Below are 12,316 nucleotides of genomic sequence, written 5' to 3'. Positions count from 1 at the left end.
CACTTCAACTTAAGTCTTTGAATGCAGTTTTTAAATAATATTATACAAGCATGGACTCCAAATCTTGTCCTTAATTTAGTTTGCAACATCGAAAGTTCTTAACAATCACCTGAGAATAAACATGCTTAAAACGTCAACAAAAAATGTTAGTGAGTTATAGGTTTAACCTATATATTGATCAAATCGTAATAATAGACCACAAGATTTCATATTTCCTTTTTTTTTCATAAATATACATCCCATATATAGATGGGTCGATATGATATGTCAAAACATTATATACGTGTCTATGGTCTATCAAGGTTACATAATATATGTTAGAATACATGTACAATACAATATAAGTTAGTTAGGATATGGTTAGTATAGATTTTTGTAAAATCATCCCGTAGTCAAATTAACCATTTTTAACCAATTTTGTTTTACCCATAACTTCTTCGTTTTAAATCCGTTTTGATTGAATCGAATTGCTGTGGTTTCATATTGAACTGTACTTTATGAATCTAAACAGAAAAGGTATAGGTTTATAGTCAGAAATACAGGTTACAAGTTAATTTTGTAAGAGGTAGTCATTTCAGTTGAAAGAACGACGTCTTGATGACCATTTTGAAAAACATACTTTCACTTTGAGTTTAACCATGATTTTTGGAAATAGTTTTATGTTCATAAGAAAAATAATTTTTCCAGAAGAACAACTTTTAAATCAAAGTTTATCATAGCTTTTAATTATCTAACCCAAAACATCCCCCGGTTTCTCTATGACGGCGTATGTCCGATTTTACGGTGTTCTTTGTGTTTCCAGGTTTTAAATCATTATGTTAGCATATCATATAGATATAGAACATGTGTTTAGTTGATTTTAAAAGTCAAGTTACAAGGATTAACTTTGTTTGCGAACAAGTTTAGAATTAACTAAACTATGTTCTAGTGATTACAAGTTTAAATCTTCGAATAAGATAGTTATATATATATATATATATATATATATATATATATATATATATATATATATATATATGAATTGAATGATGTTATGAACATCATTACTACCTCAAGTTTAGTAGGTAAACCTACTGGAAGTGACAAAAATTGATCTAGCTTCAAAGGATCTTGGATGGCTTGAAAGTTCTTGAAGTAGAATCATGACACGAAAACAAGTTCAAATTTGATTATCACTCGAATTAAGATTGTTATAGTTATCGAATATGAGTATTAACTTGATTTAGAAAGATAACCTACTGTAAATAACAAAGATTTCTTGAGATTGGATGATCACTTGAAATGGATTTACAAGATTGGAAGTAAGCTAGTAAACTTGAAAGTATTTGTGAAGTGTTCTTGATGTGTTCTTGAATGACGATGTTTCTTGATTGTAATTGAAGCTAGATTGACCTAGATGATCAATATTACTGAAGTATAAACGTTCTTAAGCTTAGAGAGAATTAAGATGGAGAGAATTTGGATTAGAAAATCAAAGAAATGTGATGTGTGTGTTGTTTGAAAAAAATGCCGAATGTTTAGTCAATATAAGGTTACTAGTTTTTGTTTTCATGCTCATAAGTCATGCTAGTTGTCAAATGATGGTTCCCACATGTCTTGGTGACTCACAAGGGCTGCTAAGAGCTGATAAGTGTATATACCAATAGTAAATACATTTAGGAGCTGTGTATTGTACGAGTACGAATACGGATGAAAACGAGTAGAATTGTTGATGAAAATGAATGAGGATGTAATTGTAAGCATTTTTTATAAGTAGAAGTGCTTTGATATGTGTCTTGAAGTCTTTTAAAAGTGTATGAATATGTAAGACCCTAATCAGTTTGTACAGTAGTGTAAATATGTTACATAGAGGGTGGGTGATGTTGTGCAGTTAAACAGAAGTCACTGAGTGAGCTGAGCCTAGTGCGCGCCACGCACACTAAAGGGAGCGCACCGCGCACCCCTTACTGTAGCCGGGTTCAAGCTTTTTAAATCAGATATTTTGATGGGCATTTTGGTAAATTCACTTATGGACGGGTTAAAGACAGATAGGTCAGTTTGTGGAGCACCATTACTCCATTATCAACAACCTTATCACTTTAACTTTAATTCTAGAGAGAGATTGTGGTTTTTGAGAGAGAAAGCTTAAATCCAAGAGGAAGGAGCTTGTTTTGGGTTAAATTCAAGCATTAAAGTCGTTCATCTTATCTCTAGCTTCGTTGTGGTAGTTGTGGTATGTTCTAATTTTATTTTCCTTACTTTGATTTAGTGTAAGGGTTAGGGTTTGAGTAAATGATGAACACAAAACCCATTATTGGTGATTTTGGGTGTTCTTGGGTAAAATTGAGTCTTGAATACTAATTGGTGACTAGTCTAGGGTTTCAAAGTATTAAATGATGTTAATGAACTCTAATTGGTGAGTTAATTGCTAACACACCTAGTTATTTAGTAAATGGGTGTTGGTTAGTTAGTGGATGACCCGAAATGGGTGTGTTGTCTTAAAATGGTTATTTGGGTAATAAATTGACCTAGTTTGGAAAGATGGGTATGAATTACCCTAATTAGGTATTAGTTGGTGTTGTTGGACCTTAATCACTAGCTTTTAAGTGATTACTGGTGGTCTTGACTTTAATTGGGCAGTTTTGGTAAAAATGGGCGATTTAATACATTAAGTCATTAAATGCTCATGTGTAAGTGTTAGTATTGAGTCCACTTCACTTGTGTGTTGATCAAGTACTTATTATATTAGGTACTTTGGTTTGAAGCTTGTGGAGGTTGAAATCGTCATCTAATTGTTAAGGTGAGTGGAATAATTATATGCGTATGTATATAATGTATCTATTTGTTGTAGCGTGAAAGGTGTAGTGTCGAGGTGTTAAGACACCACGTTTCACGTGAAGGGTGTAGCATCGAGGTGTTAAGATGCCACTCGGGTGTAGCATCGAGGTGTTAAGATGCCACCTAGGAGTGTAGTGTCGAGGTGTTAAGACACCACTCCGTAAAATAATGAGTGTTGCATCGAGGTGTTAAGATGCCACTCGGGGTGATGTGCCGAGGTGTTAAGGTGCCACCATAGGGGTTAGTGGTGCGAGGTGTTAAGTGCCCTAATGGATGTTATGAACACCGATGGCGTTTTCACGAGCGCCGTTACCTTGTACTATTGGTCGACCATGGTTACTTGTGTTGTAAGCATATTATATCATTTCGAGTTATATTATTATGCGGTTGTTGCTAGCTTGTGGTATTGGAGATTATAGCTTGTTAATGTGACGATAAGCTAATTGTGTTGCTAGCATGTTTGCGGTTGTGTAAGTGTATGCAAGTAGGTATAATTATATATGTATTCGTATAATTATTGCATTCACTAAGCTTTGCTTACCCTCTCGTTGTTTACCATTTTATAGGTTCAGTTTTGGACAAGGGTAAGGGCATCGTATTGGACTAGAGATCCCGCTTGATGCTAGGGGACGCTTTTGGCTTTAGTAGCTCTTGGAGTTTGACCGGTAGTTGGGTAGTTTAATCCCAAACGCCATGCTCATTGTGTAGTTTGGAACTTAAACTTTTTGGTGGTCGAAACTCTAAACTTGTATTAAACTTGTATTTTGGGTCGTGTGGGCCCCGCTTGTAAAACATCATTTTTATGTTTGATTCGTGTTAGTTTTACATATATTAGTTTGTTGTGAAAAGCGTTCGGTCTAAAAATGTCGGGAAGTGGTCCATCTTTTTTTGTGTTAAAAACAGTTAGGACAAAAGCTGGAATGCTCTGTGCGCGCCGCGCACTACAGGGGATGCGCGCCGCGCACTCCCCTGTCCAGCAGCTTTTAAATTTTTTTTTTTGGGACTGTTTATGGTCGGTTATCGGGTTGGGTTGTTACAAGTGGTATCAGAGCATGGTCTAAGGGATTTAGGCGACTTGAGATAGGTGCCTAGACTTAGACTTTAATGTGTATGCGCTTTTTGCGGGACTTGTAGGAGACGGGTCGGACCAGGGATTTGGTTAGTGCTTAGGTCTATGTGAACTAACCTTGCACTAATCGTTTTGTGTTGTTTTAGCAATCATCAAGCGAGATAGACATTGTACTAGCAAGTTAATGCGACGTGCTCGCGTAACAATGATTAGCTACCATTGTTACGGGTTCAAGACATGTCAAACAAGCAATGTACGATGAGTATCAACCAAGATGAGGCGGTGTGGTATATGTATGTCGTTCCTTTTCGTTTCGTTGTTTAATCTATATGCATTCTTTAGAATGAAGACGGAAGATGGAACCGGAACGGACGCGCCTATTCATGAGGGGAAGGATGAGTTAACATTAAGGATTGAGGCGGAGTTCAATGTTATATCTTGATTTTCGCCAACAAGGTTAAGAAAGTTCTCCAAGAGTCGTTCGAGGGAATAGTGACCGAGATGGTTCGAGACCGAGTGCCTAAGGTCGTGAAGGAAGAGTTAGAAAAGAGGTTTCCTAAACCTCAAAGTGACGGTGACGAAGGAGCAACTATGGGGATTGAATCTCATGCTTCAAAATTTGCTGATCACTCTTTGGGTAAGAAAAAGTTAGAATCAAGAGGTGCTCCTAGTAAAAGGGCGAGAAGTACGCCCGGAGGTGTTGAAAAAGTGAAGAAGAGGAGTAAGACAGGTTATGGGACTACGTGCTTTCGGTGTGGAGGACGAAGTCATTTTGCACGGGATTGTACGAGTGTACCTTTAAGCACGATCAAGTGCTTTATTTGCCAAAAGAAGGGACACCGTAAGTCGGAATGTTCCGAATCGTTTGTAGATCGGGTTAGGAGGTTAGAGCGTGACTATCTGATGATCAGTGGAGCGCAAGGGTCCAACGATGATGTTTCAGGTATTTTCGTCTTTGGTACAAATATGCCTTATTATTGTTTATTTGTGCCAATGGATTCGTGTATGTATTAGGGACTTAAACTTTGCTTCGAGATCTATTTAGACTCAAGTGAACTCGGTAAAGATTCGGTTTGTTGATGGTTTTGATGATAGTGCACCAGGGTAGCGCCTGAGTCGTTGACTCGTGGAAACGCGCCCTGGGGACAAATGCATAGTGGTAATACGTAGTATTGATGCGGGTGACATTCCTAATGGAAACACCCTATGATGACATTTGTATTGACGGACGAGGGCGTAATACTTGGTGCAATCAAGCATTTCTTAGTGATAGGGTAAATGAATCCACTAAGCCATGAGAACGAACTTTGGCGTTAGGTTGTGAGTGCGTGTTCGCGTTTGTAGTGAAGTGGGTGAAAACCTTGAGAGCATGTGTGTATCGTTGACCGGATGCTTTCGTAGTGGTAACGGGTAGAAAGGATTTGATAGTTGGAAAAGTCTACCTTGCGGGTAGCGGTAATTTCGTTCTAAAAGGATACGTGTTATGTTGACATTGTGTCATCACTTTAGTGGCGCAATCGGGTGACGGTAGATGTTAGTATTTATTATTATCGAATTGAGCTCTCGAGAATTCAGGAAGAGGGACCGACGCCAAGTATGGTCGTGTACGACGGTAAATGGCGAAATCATTTGACTTTGTAATCTTGACGATTTGATTTAGGAACGAGGTTCTACGTTGGGAAGTTGGTAGTGTTACATCAAAGAAATTGTGTCGACTTTATTAGGATTTATATTCCTACCGAGGAAGCGTAATGGGATTCGAGAAAGGGTATGATGGCTCATTGTCGTATACTTTGGGTAGTAGTTACAAAATAGCCATTTTGTGTACTACGAGGAAATTAGATATATGTGTTTATTTGGGGTCATCTCTCTGTTGACCGCGTTTGACTTGTGATAGGTGATGAGGGATATCCGGAAGGATTAACTCTTCGTTACCACCCTTGGTTGTGATGGATGGCAAGCGGCTCTCGGGAAGAACCGTTACTTGTATATTTACGATTTTAATTGCCCGTAGGAATTGTGTACATAGCCGTTTTGTGCACATGGTTGTGTGTAATAGTCGGTTTTACTCACACATTGGTATTAATAGTGCGGTAGCCGTGTTTCACACACATATTGTTGGTAGTGTTGCAATAGCCGTTTTTGCGCACTACGGATATATCAAGATAGCCGTTTTTGTACACCTTGAGTTTTGTATTGAATAACCTTCTTATTGTTAGTATTGAAAACTACTGGTTGTATACGCCGGTGGTTCGGTCATGAGGACCATGTTGTATGACTAGTGATACAATAGCCGTGTTCTGATCAAATACTTGTGGTAGATGCGTATTAGCCGTGTATGCGTACTAAGAGGGGTGTTAGGTGGAAGGTGTTATCCGTAAGGATTCATTTTTACTTGGCCTTCATCTTTTGTGTTGACATTAGGTTGAGACTTGGTGGTTTTTAGCATTGTACTTGGTAAGGGTACGCTAGGGGATTGATATCTTGGCACGAGATCGGTTAAGTTCTTCCGGATATAAAGGAATGAGCAAACTTTGTACTCGGAATTGTGGACTTTAGTAAATTGCGGGTGACAATTTGGTTAATAATGTTGACTCTTAGAGAATGAATGCCTAGAGAAGTTGGAAGAATACGTGACGACTTCGCGTATTCTAAGTGATCATTATAGACTTCGGATGTTGTGTGTATTGCACGTTTCGGAATGCGTGCAAGTGTGTATTTAGTTATTGGAATAATCTTCGAATTAATGATTAATTGACGATTCGATTTCAATGGCGGTTTTGTGATTGTGTGGCGAGTGTTCTACGCTCTTGACGGCCACTCTTTTCTTTTATGATTTTGGGGGTGTACGCGGTGTGCCGTTCTAGAGGCATTTCCGTTAATCGCGTTCGTGTGCGAGTAGAGTCTTGGTGGTTAACTATCCTTATGTATGTAGGTAACCGGGTTAATGGTTAGGACCAAGTTGGAAAGGTGTAAGCCTTGGTGTCCCAAGCGCCTCCTTAGTGTTGAGATGGAATATAAGTAGACTAGCTATGCGGCCTAGGTGGATAGTGACTAGCAGGTGCTGCTAGGAAGTCATGAGTGTCGAGCCGTAAGGTTCGTTAGATTTGTGTGACTGCGTGTAGTTAGGTGACGTGTGACATCAGTGTGACGACCCGAAAATTTCCGATCAAATTTAAACTTTAATCTTTATATGTTCCCGACATGATAAGCAAAATCTGTAATGTTGAGTCTTGAAAGTTTTGAAACTATATTAATGTAATCAAATACCCTTTGACCATGCCTGACGATTCACGAACAATAATGTGTAAATAAATATATATACATATACATATGTGTGATTATTAAATTGAGATATATTAATAAAACATTGAACGGATTAGTTGGTATAAGTTATGAGATCTATTTTATGAACTTGGAAATGCTATCAAGGTATTGAATAAATAATACTTTATATGAACGTATTTGTTCAATGTAGGTTAATCGACGAAATTAAAAGATAATATCATATGATTGAATTATCAGATACATTGAATTATGATTACGAGTCTCTGTTATGAAGTCCACTTTGAATTAGAAAACTCTTACTTTTAACGGTATTCGGAATAAGGGGTAAAGTGATTTACAAATAAGAACAAAGTGTCACTTATCGAAAGTTAGACAAAAGTTAGTGGAGAATTAAATTTCATATTATTCAATTGATCTATTTTCTAAACGTGCGAAAACGCTTTCTGATATAATGGAAATTGAAAATTTAAATGTTCATGTTTAAATAACGTGAACTAGGAGATTAGTTGTTAAATATATTGAAAACTCTCAAATTATATATATATATATATATATATATATATATATATATATATATATATATATATATATATATATATATATATATATATATATATATATATATATATATATATATATATATATATATATATATATATATATATATATGTTTTCAAATTAATTAAATGAACGATGGTAACAATTGGTTATTGTTTCGATGGATACTTAGTCATATTATTTAGAACGTTTTAGAAGGTAAAATAAATAATGGCTCATAAACGAAGTATATCAAAATTAAGTTATAAAGTATAAACGATAAGTATTATAATATATTTTTTTAAACGAAATTTAAAACGAACTTTGAAATATAAATAGTTTGAGAGATTAAATATTATATTATTCGATAAATATTTTAAACATATATATTATGTATGAATTTACATATTTTAACTTGGTCATGAAACATCTTGAGTAAAATAATATATTTTGATAAACAGCGAGCCCCTGATTTATAGAAGTAAATGACCACAACGCTCAAATATATAAGTTACATTTATTATAATATGATTCATCGACATTAAAATCTAATTTTTATAAAAGGTACATGTCGCGTAACGTAAAAGGCTAGTTTTCTAAACGTACAAAAGTGCGCTCGAAAAACCGAAAGTGGTACATGAGTTGAGTGACAACGTACGAGTCAATTGAACAAAAATTACATTTTTACTATGCACGTAAATATAATATAATATATAATTAATTATATAAATTAAATATAATATATATATAAAATATAAGTAAATGTTAAGCAACCCATGTTATTTGCGTGTGAATTGAGTACTCCGCAATTTGCGGACTAATTTAACACAAAACCTCAGCAAAATTTCCCTATAAAAAGCTCGAATGATCTATTGTTGAATTCATTTTCAAATCTATCAATCTCTCTATCTTACTACGCATATCATTTATTTTATTTAAACTATTATTATAATTATTATTAAGATTAATATTATTATTAATCTTAATATTATTATTAGTAGTATTAGTATTATTACTATTATTAGTATTATACATAAAATACTATGACGAGGTTCTGCTCGCGTGTTTTTCCAAATGGGTTTTATGAGCGGGATAGAGCTAAAGAAATTATGGGTTATAGTTATGGAAGTTATGGGTATGGATCATGGGTATGCTCGTGAGGTTAATTTAGTGTTTAGCATCTCCGTTACGTCTACGTACCTTTCCTGCAATATTGAATCTCAATATTGATACGTGAGTACTCGTAAATTAATTTTTACATATTAATAGTGTATCCCTGACTAGTGCTCGAGAAAATAGGATTATGCATGCTCGTACTTTCGATATTGCCCTTAGATAGGTTATGTTGAATTTTGAATTAGTTACACCTGCGGTTAAGATAAGGTATAAGATATGCATGTCCTTAGAAAGCTAGCGAAAAATTAAGAACTTTTCCTTTAGATATTGAATGGATTCGATGAATGGATTAGAAGTTATTGTCAATTGAATTTTTGTATTAATATTAAAAATGATTATTACTATCGTCGCTATTATCATCGTTCTAGTTTTTATTTTTTTTATTATTATTATTATTATTATTATTATTATTATTATTATTATTATTATTATTATTATTATTATTATTATTATCAATATCAATAAAAAGTAGTATTATTAAAAATTATTATTATTATTACTATCGTTATTAGCATTAAAGTTATAATTAGTATTATTATTATTATCATTAAAATAATTATTAGTATTATCATTATCATAATATTTATTATTATTAGTATTATTATAATTAAAACTAATATTAGTAACACTTAATTATTATGATTACTATTATTATCATTAAAATGAACGCGATATAAAAGACGATTTAAAAACTATTAACAAATTGATTAGGAAATAATGAGTATGAGTATCATGATGAAATTTAAAGATTTCGATTTAGATAAAATTATCATTTTTCATTATTATTGTCACTATTATTATTAAAAGTATATTTTTATATAAAGTTTTACTTATTAATAAATGAAGTATATTATTTACTCTAATAAATCTTTTAAAAATATTTAAAAATATAAAACGACGATATTTAAACTATATAATAATCATGTATAAATTTTGGAAATCATTTTGAGTTAAATTGACTTTTGTTGACTTTTGCATATTAGTCTCGAGCATTAGGATTGTGATACGCTACGACTTGATCTAAATTGTTTGATAGATATTAACCAAACCTATAAATATATATAATTAATATAGGTTCGTGAATCTGAGGCCAACCTTGCACTTGTTCAATGACGTTATATGTATTTTTACTACGAAATACAGTATGGTGAGTTTCATTTGCCTTTTTACCCTTTATATTTTTGGGACTGAGAATACATGCGCTTTTATAAATGTTTGACGAAATAGACACAAGTAATTGAAACTACATTCTATGGTTGAATTATCGAAATCGAATATGCCCCTTTTTATTAAAGTCTGGTAATCTAAGAATTAGGGAACAGACACCCTAATTGACGCGAATCCTAAAGATAGATCTATTGGGCCTAACAAACCCATTCCAAAGTACCGGATGCTTTAGTACTTCGAAATTTAGATCATGTCCGAAGGAGGATCCCGGAATGATAGGGGATATTCTTATACGTATCTAGTTAATGTTGGTTACCAGGTGTTCACCATATGAATGATTATTTTTGTCTCTATGCATGGGACGTATATTTATGAGAACTGGAAATGAAATTCTTGTGGTCTATTAAAAAGATGGAAATAAATGATTATGATAAACTAATGAACTCACCAACCTTTTGGTTGACACTTTAAAGCATGTTTATTCTCAGGTGTTAAAGAAATCTTTCGCTGTGCATTTGCTCATTTTAAAGATATTACTTGGAGTCTTTCATAGCATATTTCGAAGAACGTTGCATTCGAGTCATTGAGTTCATCAAAGATTATTATTAAATCAATTTATAGTTGGATAGTGGATATTATGAAATGGTATGCATGCCTGTCAATTTTTGATGTAAAGAAAGTTTATCTTTTAAAAACGAATGCAATGTTTGTAAAATGTATCATATAGAGGTCAAATACCTCGCAATGTAATCAACTATTGTGAATCGTTTATAATGTATATGAACGGGTCCTTTCAGTTGGTATCAGAGCGGTGGTCTTAGCGAACCAGATCTGCATTAGTGTGTCTAACTAATAAGTCGATAGGATGCATTAGTGAGTCTGGACTTCGACCGTGTCTGCATGTCAAAAGTTTTGCTTATCATTTTGTGTCGAAAATTAACTACTTATCATCCTCGGGAAATTACCTGCTTATCATTTTTAGTCTAAGACACGTCTTACTACATTGATTGCATGAATAGTGTATAAACAAAAAATTCATATCTTAGCATATCTGCTAAATCATATCTTATCGTATCTGTTACTTTAAACTTTGCCTGACATATCCCGTAAAGTCCTCCGTAATCTACAAAATCTTTTGATCTATATATATATTCTATGTAATTAGAATACCATCCTTTAGCCAAAATCATTTCATATCGAAAAAAAAAAAAATCCTTTATCCAATCGTAGGAAATGGAATTCATCATCAGTTCAAGTCACTCAGATTCCGAAATGGAATCCCATTCAAGCTCTGAAAGCAGTGTGACCAGAATAGATCAACCAATCAGTCATCACCTATTCTGGATGAATTGGGGATGGGTTCGTAGCCTCCTCAATCATTGGAGACAAGAAGAAGGTGATCCCTTCCATCCACCACATTGCCCTCTTGACGAAGAACCTGAAGCACTTACCGGCGAACCTATCCGAAACACCATGTTCTCGCTCATTTCTAGAGTATATCGTCACGATTATATATTACATCAAATTTTAGATTTTATTTATCCGCTCGTCTGAACCGACAATAACCCCGGTGTAATAGAAGAAGTCAACGAGCTTCGCGCTCGGGTAGTGGCTTTGGAGAATATGGTGCAGAGATTACAAACACCAGCAGCAGCATCAGCGGCATAACCAGTACCACCATCATCAACGCCAACAGTACTATTACCACCTCCAACCACAACCGTTCGTAAACCTCAACTTCACAATCTGTCCCACGAGCATCAACGTCATACGCACCATAGATACCAAGGAGTACCAACAACAATAACTGATGAAGTATTAATTCATAACTTCATTGGAGAAACATTCCGCGGCGATTATGTAATCTCTAAAGTCTTAGAGATTATCTAATCTATCCCTAACCATAAATCAGTTAAGCGAACCAAAATGATAGAAGGAAGAGTAGAAACCCTGAAAAAAATGGTGTGTGATTAACAAGCTAAACTTGCTTTACCAACAGCATCAACAGTACCGTCAGCGTTACCAGCATCGTCAGTACAGTCAACATTCGAATCAACAACACCGATAACATCACAAACTCCGTCAGTTCAAGAATCACTGTGGACATCATTACGAATCAATAACGTGTATATTGTATCAACGAGTTATGAAGAATTTACTCTTTCCCTCTGAAGAAATTATATGTATATTATATATATATATATATATATATATATATATATATATATATATATATATATATATATATATATATATATATAT

This window comes from Rutidosis leptorrhynchoides, chromosome 1 (assembly GCF_046630445.1).
Source record: "Rutidosis leptorrhynchoides isolate AG116_Rl617_1_P2 chromosome 1, CSIRO_AGI_Rlap_v1, whole genome shotgun sequence".
NCBI lineage: Eukaryota > Viridiplantae > Streptophyta > Magnoliopsida > Asterales > Asteraceae > Rutidosis > Rutidosis leptorrhynchoides.
The sequence above is the reverse complement of the archived record's forward strand: the minus strand, read 5'-3'. Positions refer to the sequence as shown.